Source organism: Triticum dicoccoides, chromosome 5B (assembly GCF_002162155.2).
Source record: "Triticum dicoccoides isolate Atlit2015 ecotype Zavitan chromosome 5B, WEW_v2.0, whole genome shotgun sequence".
Classification (NCBI taxonomy): domain Eukaryota; kingdom Viridiplantae; phylum Streptophyta; class Magnoliopsida; order Poales; family Poaceae; genus Triticum; species Triticum dicoccoides.
Window position 1 is genome coordinate 55206440 of NC_041389.1, and position 10179 is coordinate 55216618.

The window sequence follows — 10179 nt, forward strand, 5'->3', positions numbered from 1 at the left end:
ACAGAGAGTGTGAACCAAGGCTGTTTACCCGCCTCCAACTAAAAAATCCTAAAGGCCCCAACAAGCCGGTATCCTGCTCATAGACGTAACAACCACTGAAGAGGGGGAGATTGTAAGTGCATCTAGTGCCCCTTAGTGATTTTGGTGTATTGAAGACTTATAGGTTAAGGGACGGTTGCGTTTGTGAGTGTACACAGGTCTATAAGTCTATGAGGAGTTTGATATTTATAGAGAAAGTCGACCCCTAAAAATGAAGTTCTTCGACTGAAGACTTTGGATTTCTGAAGACTTTCTGAAGACTTTGAAAGTGAAGAAACTGGTGTGACCTTGAAGACTTGGTTATCATTCGAGGAACATGAAGCATGAAGACTTTTGTTTTCGTAGCTTCATTTTCTCTTTCTTCAGTCATAGGAAACACCGTACTGTTAAAGGGGGTCGAGGAAATACTAAGGAAAAATTTCCATGTGATGCTCAACTCAAAATCCTACACCTACCAATCCCTTCGAGTGAAGCCATTGGAAATCTCGCACAGTTCAGTCATATTCTTCAGTGACAGAGACGAAGTTCTTCTGGTCTCTGAGGAATTTGTTCTAACTGAAGAGTTAGGAATTCGCCAGTGCGGATTGCCTACCAAGTGAGGAACATGATAGCCCTGAGGAATTCGAACCCCAAATATTCCGACCGTTGCTGTGCTACGCGCCAGCTGTCCCAAAATATCTACCCACCTAACGGTCATATCAGACAAGGGTATTTATGTCTTATCATGTCGGGCTGCTCCCCGGTTATAAATAGCCGCCCCCTACAACCACTAGTTGGTTGGCTGCTCCGAGAGAAACTGACACTTGTCATTTGAGAGCAACCTATCCTCCGAGGACTTTGAGTGAAAAACATCAAGTGAGGAAATCCCAAACCCAAACCTACAAAACCCCAAGTGATTGAGCATCACTGAAGAGATTGATCATGCATGGATCCGACGCTTGTTTCCTTTGAAGACTGTGCTTCTTCCAGATGGTTAGGCGTCAAGGTCTAGAGCATCCAAGAGGAATTGTGAATCGCCGAGTGACCGAGTTTGTGAAGGTTTGGAAGTCACGAAGACTTACCACGAGTGATTGGGCGAGGTCCGTGTGACTTTAGCTCAAGGAGAATACGGTGAGGGATGTGTGTCCGGGACTGGGTGTCCTCGAGTTTAAATACTCAACCGCTCCAACCAGATGTACAACTGAGACAGCAGTTGGAACTGGTCTATCAAATCATTGTCTTCATCGAGCTAACTGGTTCTATCTCCTCAACTCTTTCATTTCCTCATGTATGTTGTTGTGTGCCTGGTCATATCTGTTTGAAGACATTGACTGAAGACTTTCTCAATTTCCTCAGTTCTATTTCTTCAGTCTGTCCGTCTTCTTCCCTTGTGTTATCCTGTGTTTACGCTTTCTGTACTCAGTGCTTATCTTCATTTCATCATGATGACTTTGCTTGTGTTCTGTTATGTTCCTTTCTGAGTACTTATTCCGCTGCAAGTAGTTCTTCATTTAGGAATTTCCTCACCGGCAAATTCCTCAGTGAAGAATTCATAAAAATCGCCTATTCACCCCCCCCTCTAGTCGATATAACGCACTTTCATACACCGCCAAAACGCACCCATCTGCAGCGCTCAGACTCTCGTGATCCAGACGAGAATGACATTCTAAACAGAAGCAACTATTACATAGTAAGAGTGACATAGACGAGGATGACCAAATGACAAAGAATATGCATAAAAATATAAAGAACTACCCATCCAGAACCAGCAGCAAAGACAACAAAGTCATTCGAAGAGATGATCCAACACCATCATAATTTGCAGCCCCGCTTCAGCGACCAGTGATCCGGAGACACCAGTACTCCACCCTTTCGATCCAACAGCCCAATTACCTATCAACCTGAAGGCTTGAACCACATCATTGCCTGTCGTAATTGAGACATCCAAGGATCAAAGTTAATCTGATGCCTTTTTCATTCTCACCTTCTTTTGGCTGCAGGTTGTATCATTGACAATCAGGGGAGTTTGCTCCCGAACTCCTAGGGCTCGCCGTGTAGACACAGTTTTCCATAGCAAACAGAGCCTCTCTGCCATCAAGGTCCTTGCAAACGGTGATCTCCTGGTTAATCGGATAATTGAGTCCGAGAAACAGAGAGTGTGAACCAAGGCTGTTTACCCGCCTCCAACTAAAAAATCCTAAAGGCCCCAACAAGCCGGTATCCTGCTCATAGACGTAACAACCACTGAAGAGGGGGAGATTGTAAGTGCATCTAGTGCCCCTTAGTGATTTTGGTGTATTGAAGACTTATAGGTTAAGGGACGGTTGCGTTTGTGAGTGTACACAGGTCTATAAGTCTATGAGGAGTTTGATATTTATAGAGAAAGTCGACCCCTAAAAATGAAGTTCTTCGACTGAAGACTTTGGATTTCTGAAGACTTTCTGAAGACTTTGAAAGTGAAGAAACTGGTGTGACCTTGAAGACTTGGTTATCATTCGAGGAACATGAAGCGTGAAGACTTTTGTTTTCGTAGCTTCATTTTCTCTTTCTTCAGTCATAGGAAACACCGTGCTGTTAAAGGGGGTCGAGGAAATACTAAGGAAAAATTTCCATGTGATGCTCAACTCAAAATCCTACACCTACCAATCCCTTCGAGTGAAGCCATTGGAAATCTCGCACAGTTCAGTCATATTCTTCAGTGACAGAGACGAAGTTCTTCTGGTCTCTGAGGAATTTGTTCTAACTGAAGAGTTAGGAATTCGCCAGTGCGGATTGCCTACCAAGTGAGGAACATGATAGCCCTGAGGAATTCGAACCCCAAATATTCCGACCGTTGCTGTGCTACGCGCCAGCTGTCCCAAAATATCTACCCACCTAACGGTCATATCAGACAAGGGTATTTATGTCTTATCATGTCGGGCTGCTCCCCGGTTATAAATAGCCGCCCCCTACAACCACTAGTTGGTTGGCTGCTCCGAGAGAAACTGACACTTGTCATTTGAGAGCAACCTATCCTCCGAGGACTTTGAGTGAAAAACATCAAGTGAGGAAATCCCAAACCCAAACCTACAAAACCCCAAGTGATTGAGCATCACTGAAGAGATTGATCATGCATGGATCCGACGCTTGTTTCCTTTGAAGACTGTGCTTCTTCCAGATGGTTAGGCGTCAAGGTCTAGAGCATCCAAGAGGAATTGTGGATCGCCGAGTGACCGAGTTTGTGAAGGTTTGGAAGTCACGAAGACTTACCACGAGTGATTGGGCGAGGTCCGTGTGACTTTAGCTCAAGGAGAATACGGTGAGGGATGTGTGTCCGGGACTGGGTGTCCTCGAGTTTAAATACTCAACCGCTCCAACCAGATGTACAACTGAGACAGCAGTTGGAACTGGTCTATCAAATCATTGTCTTCATCGAGCTAACTGGTTCTATCTCCTCAACTCTTTCATTTCCTCATGTATGTTGTTGTGTGCCTGGTCATATCTGTTTGAAGACATTGACTGAAGACTTTCTCAATTTCCTTAGTTCTATTTCTTCAGTCTGTCAGTCTTCTTCCCTTGTGTTATCCCGTGTTTACGCTTTCTGTACTCAGTGCTTATCTTCATTTCATCATGATGACTATGCTTGTGTTCTGTTATGTTCCTTTCTGAGTACTTATTCCGCTGCAAGTAGTTCTTCATTTAGGAATTTCCTCACCGGCAAATTCCTCAGTGAAGAATTCATAAAATTCGCCTATTCACCCCCCCTCTAGTCGATATAACGCACTTTCATACACCGCCAAAACGCACCCATCTGCAGCGCTCAGACTCTCGTGATCCAGACGAGAATGACATTCTAAACAGAAGCAACTATTACATAGTAAGAGTGACATAGACGAGGATGACCAAATGACAAAGAATATGCATAAAAATATAAAGAACTACCCATCCAGAACCAGCAGCAAAGACAACAAAGTCATTCGAAGAGATGATCCAACACCATCATAATTTGCAGCCCCGCTTCAGCGACCAGTGATCCGGAGACACCAGTACTCCACCCTTTCGATCCAACAGCCCAATTACCTATCAACCTGAAGGCTTGAACCACATCATTGCCTGTCGTAATTGAGACATCCAAGGATCAAAGTTAATCTGATGCCTTTTTCATTCTCACCTTCTTTTGGCTGCAGGTTGTATCATTGACAATCAGGGGAGTTTGCTCCCGAACTCCTAGGGCTCGCCGTGTAGACACAGTTTTCCATAGCAAACAGAGCCTCTCTGCCATCAAGGTCCTTGCAAACGGTGATCTCCTGGTTAATCGGATAATTGAGTCCGAGAAACAGAGAGTGTGAACCAAGGCTGTTTACCCGCCTCCAACTAAAAAATCCTAAAGGCCCCAACAAGCCGGTATCCTGCTCATAGACGTAACAACCACTGAAGAGGGGGAGATTGTAAGTGCATCTAGTGCCCCTTAGTGATTTTGGTGTATTGAAGACTTATAGGTTAAGGGACGGTTGCGTTTGTGAGTGTACACAGGTCTATAAGTCTATGAGGAGTTTGATATTTATAGAGAAAGTCGACCCCTAAAAATGAAGTTCTTCGACTGAAGACTTTGGATTTCTGAAGACTTTCTGAAGACTTTGAAAGTGAAGAAACTGGTGTGACCTTGAAGACTTGGTTATCATTCGAGGAACATGAAGCGTGAAGACTTTTGTTTTCGTAGCTTCATTTTCTCTTTCTTCAGTCATAGGAAACACCGTACTGTTAAAGGGGGTCGAGGAAATACTAAGGAAAAATTTCCATGTGATGCTCAACTCAAAATCCTACACCTACCAATCCCTTCGAGTGAAGCCATTGGAAATCTCGCACAGTTCAGTCATATTCTTCAGTGACAGAGACGAAGTTCTTCTAGTCTCTGAGGAATTTGTTCTAACTGAAGAGTTAGGAATTCGCCAGTGCGGATTGCCTACCAAGTGAGGAACATGATAGCCCTGAGGAATTCGAACCCCAAATATTCCGACCGTTGCTGTGCTACGCGCCAGCTGTCCCAAAATATCTACCCACCTAACGGTCATATCAGACAAGGGTATTTATGTCTTATCATGTCGGGCTGCTCCCCGGTTATAAATAGCCGCCCCCTACAACCACTAGTTGGTTGGCTGCTCCGAGAGAAACTGACACTTGTCATTTGAGAGCAACCTATCCTCCGAGGACTTTGAGTGAAAAACATCAAGTGAGGAAATCCCAAACCCAAACCTACAAAACCCCAAGTGATTGAGCATCACTGAAGAGATTGATCATGCATGGATCCGACGCTTGTTTCCTTTGAAGACTGTGCTTCTTCCAGATGGTTAGGCGTCAAGGTCTAGAGCATCCAAGAGGAATTGTGGATCGCCGAGTGACCGAGTTTGTGAAGGTTTGGAAGTCACGAAGACTTACCACGAGTGATTGGGCGAGGTCTGTGTGACTTTAGCTCAAGGAGAATACGGTGAGGGCTGTGTGTCCGGGACTGGGTGTCCTCGAGTTTAAATACTCAACCGCTCCAACCAGATGTACAACTGAGACAGCAGTTGGAACTGGTCTATCAAATCATTGTCTTCATCGAGCTAACTGGTTCTATCTCCTCAACTCTTTCATTTCCTCATGTATGTTGTTGTGTGCCTGGTCATATCTGTTTGAAGACATTGACTGAAGACTTTCTCAATTTCCTCAGTTCTATTTCTTCAGTCTGTCCGTCTTCTTCCCTTGTGTTATCCTGTGTTTACGCTTTCTGTACTCAGTGCTTATCTTCATTTCATCATGATGACTATGCTTGTGTTCTGTTATGTTCCTTTCTGAGTACTTATTCCGCTGCAAGTAGTTCTTCATTTAGGAATTTCCTCACCGGCAAATTCCTCAGTGAAGAATTCATAAAATTCGCCTATTCACCCCCCCCTCTAGTCGATATAACGCACTTTCATACACCGCCAAAACGCACCCATCTGCAGTGCTCAGACTCTCGTGATCCAGACGAGAATGACATTCTAAACAGAAGCAACTATTACATAGTAAGAGTGACATAGACGAGGATGACCAAATGACAAAGAATATGCATAAAAATATAAAGAACTACCCATCCAGAACCAGCAGCAAAGACAACAAAGTCATTCGAAGAGATGATCCAACACCATCATAATTTGCAGCCCCGCTTCAGCGACCAGTGATCCGGAGACACCAGTACTCCACCCTTTCGATCCAACAGCCCAATTACCTATCAACCTGAAGGCTTGAACCACATCATTGCCTGTCGTAATTGAGACATCCAAGGATCAAAGTTAATCCGATGCCTTTTTCATTCTCACCTTCTTTTGGCTGCAGGTTGTATCATTGACAATCAGGGGAGTTTGCTCCCGAACTCCTAGGGCTCGCCGTGTAGACACAGTTTTCCATAGCAAACAGAGCCTCTCTGCCATCAAGGTCCTTGCAAACGGTGATCTCCTGGTTAATCGGATAATTGAGTCCGAGAAACAGAGAGTGTGAACCAAGGCTGTTTACCCGCCTCCAACTAAAAAATCCTAAAGGCCCCAACAAGCCGGTATCCTGCTCATAGACGTAACAACCACTGTATGGATACTCAAGTATTACATGGTGCTTGTATACAGTGGGGTTTTTGCAATATAACTTTTCCGGCTCATGTGTCCGAATGATCATCAGTCTTTTGTCGTCGTCTGATCGAGCGAGGAACAAGTTGTGCTTCCCTGTTTTTGGCAAAGGTGGTGTGATTAGAAAGGGCAGTAACTGTAGGTACACTGCAACATATCAAAAAGGACAGGCGTTGTTAATGTAAGATCAGCATTGTTCAGAGTATGAGTTGGATAATGCAAGAAACATCATTGATATGTCCCTGTTGGAACTGGGAGGAAAATACAGGGAAATGTATACTGGGTTCGAAAATATAGAAATGCCATGCATGGTTATACTCATGTTATCTCGCAATCGATTCTTCACAGGAAATTACCATGTCATGCATGTTATGTAATCATGTTCTGTCCTCACAAACAAATTCTTCAAGGTAACTAACAGACCATGCATTGTTATATACTCGTGTTCTGTGGGCAAAAACATTGTGAGGATATTATTCTAGCCATTGATTGCTGAAGGGCGAATATAGGTATGTACACATGGTAAGCATTGCAGGATTTCACTACTTCCAAATGTAGAGTTCTCCATATGCACATTTACTTCCCTAATGTACGGTTAGATGAAACCAACAGTGTGGTGCATGTTTCTACATCATGAAAATGAAGAAACTAACATGGCCATTGATACACACTCATATTTAGTAGTAGTATATAGATTACTGTAAAATAAGGATAATATCCATATATTGCTAACCGTTTGATTATTCAGGGTACAAATTGGTTGTAATTACATGGTCACAATCGCATGAATTAACTCATTCCAAATATAGCTGATTTACGGCGTCTCTAATACATTGCCATAGTTCTACTCAAATTCTGCTCAAACAGGGATATGCCAATCATCACAAAAAGTTCAAACAGTGTCATGGCGTCATCATTAACATGAGAAGGAAACAACTTACACGCGCCGTCCCAGCAATACGTGGTGCCATCTGCTTTGTCGATCGATTGTGTTCAATAGCATCACAGAAGTGTGTATCAGCTTTGACGATGATCCACTGCGAGCTGGGTTATCTCCAGCTAAAGAAGGCACCAGGGTAAAGATAGGCGAGTCCGCGGTCGAACAAGGCAATTAGCTTGAAGTCTGTGTAATTCGCATGTCGTGTGGGCACTTGGCAGATTACAATCTTCTGCAAAACAAGGTCCGTCCAACTAACGTGGTAATCTAGATGACTTGGACCGCGATGGTAATACTCTATATAATCCAACGGAGGAAGGATAATCTCATGGGAGGTCTGGAAGTTCACGAGCACCAACTTTTTACCGTCTTCTCTGAAGGCAGCCATCCAGTGGGAGTTCATGCCGACGCAGTACATACCTGTCAAGAAGTTTCGGGCGATGGTGATCGGATCGATGTCGAGGGAAATGATGTACATCGACCCACTACATACCTGCAAAGAAGTTTTGGCTAATGAAGATTGGATTGAAGTCGAGGGGCATCATGTATGCCTTCATATCAAGGTGAGCCAATCTCACAAGACTAGATAGCAGCAAGCAGGGTGTCTTGAAAAGCTTAGGCCTCGCTTCGACGATGGCCGTGTGCATGTCCCTCGAGCATGCAGCCAGCCGCAGGGCTCTCAACATATCCATACACGAACAATAGAGGTCGAGGATGTCACTGGGGAGATTGCTCCAATCGCGGCTCATATGGATGCTGCGCGGTTCGCGTTCAGCCATGGTGGAGTTTGAAGGTGGGGGTTTTGGGGGGCTTGATTTACGGGGGAGAAGGTTGTCGGTGCTGGAGCGGCTAGCGAGGGAATAGTGGTACTGGGGGAGGCGAGTGAGGTGACAGTACACGGGGGCACAGTGAGATGGAGACAGAGACGGAGAAGGAGATGGAGATGGAGTGGTGCTATGGTAGTGGAGAGGGAGACGAGGCGAGGCGCCAATGTGATGTACAGCGGCGGTGACAGACTGCACGGCGCACAGGGTGAGGCTGACTTTGGTAACCCGAACACGCCGCCTGGACTAGTGTCAGGCGCAGGGTGTTGTCACTTCACTGTGAGGACCGGATGAATGGTATTTTGACCATCAAGTGTACCACAGTTGTACTACTACTACTACTACTACTAGTAGGAACATGAGTACTCTAGTATTGTATAGCAGAAATAGGTCTCCCGTGCGAGCATGCCTGTTCACTTCATCGTTCAAGTATCATCCATATTGCGAGCAGATCCAAATTCTCGTGTGTCACGCCCAAGATGCGACCCTATCCTAAAGGAACTCGAAGGTCCCACCAAGGATAGAAGCGCATCTTGAAGACGCTTTTGCAAGGTGGATATCATTACATCAACATTACATAATAGATAGGGATACATACATAAGGCATACAATGCCACACGAATACAACATCATCTTACATAAGAGCACCATCCGACTACGGATGAAACACAAACAGAAACTCAAACGACATCCACCCTGCTAGCCCAGGCTGTCGACCTGGAACCTATCCCCTGATCAAAGAAGAAGCAGAAGAAGAACTCCAAAATAAGCAAACATCGCTCTCGCATCATGAGCATCGCAAAATCTGTACCTGCAACTGTTGTTGTAGTAATCTGTGAGCCACGAGGACTCGGCAATCCCATTACCATGGGTATCAAGACTAGCAAAGCTTAAAGGGTAAGGAAGGGGTAAAGTGGTGAGGTTGCAGCAGCGACTAAGCATATATGGTGGCTAACATACGCAAATAAGAGTGAGAAGAGAAGCAACGGAACGGTCATAAAGCTAGCAATGATCAAGAGGTGATCCTGAACTCCTACTTATGTCAAACATAACCCAAAACCGTGTTCACTTCTCGGACTCCGCCGAAAAGAGACCATCACGGCTACACACACGGTTGATGCATTTTAATTTGTATCTGGTGTCAAGTTATCTACAACCGGGCATTAACAAATTCCCATCTGCCACATAACCGCGGGCATGGCTCCCAAAAGTTTATACCCTGCAGGGGTGTCCCAACTTAGCCCATCACAACCTCTCATGATCAACGAAGGATAAACCTTCTCCCAGGAAGACCCGATCAGTCTCGGAATCTCGGTTTACAAGACATTTTGACAATGGTAAACCAAAACCAGCAAAGCCGCCCGATGCGCCGACAATCCCGATAGGAGCTGCACATATCTCGTTCTTAGGGCAACACCAGATAAGTCAAGCTACGAGTAAAACCAGACCTCGAGTTTCCCCGAGGTGGCCCCGCGGGCTGCTCGGTTCGGACTAGCACTTAGAGAAGCACTGGCCTGGGGGGGCTAAAATAAAGATGACCCTCGGGTTGGCCGACCCAAGGGAAGGGTATAGGTGGTGGTGAGGCAAATGGTAAAACCAAGGTTGGGCCTTGCTGGAGGAGTTTTATTCAAAGCAAACTGTCAAGGGGTCCCATAAATCACCCAACCGCATAAGGAACACAAAATCCGGGAACATAACACCGGTATGACGGAAACTAGGGCGGCAAGAGTGGAACAAAACACCAGGCATAAGGCCGAGTCTTCCACCCTTTACCAAGTATATA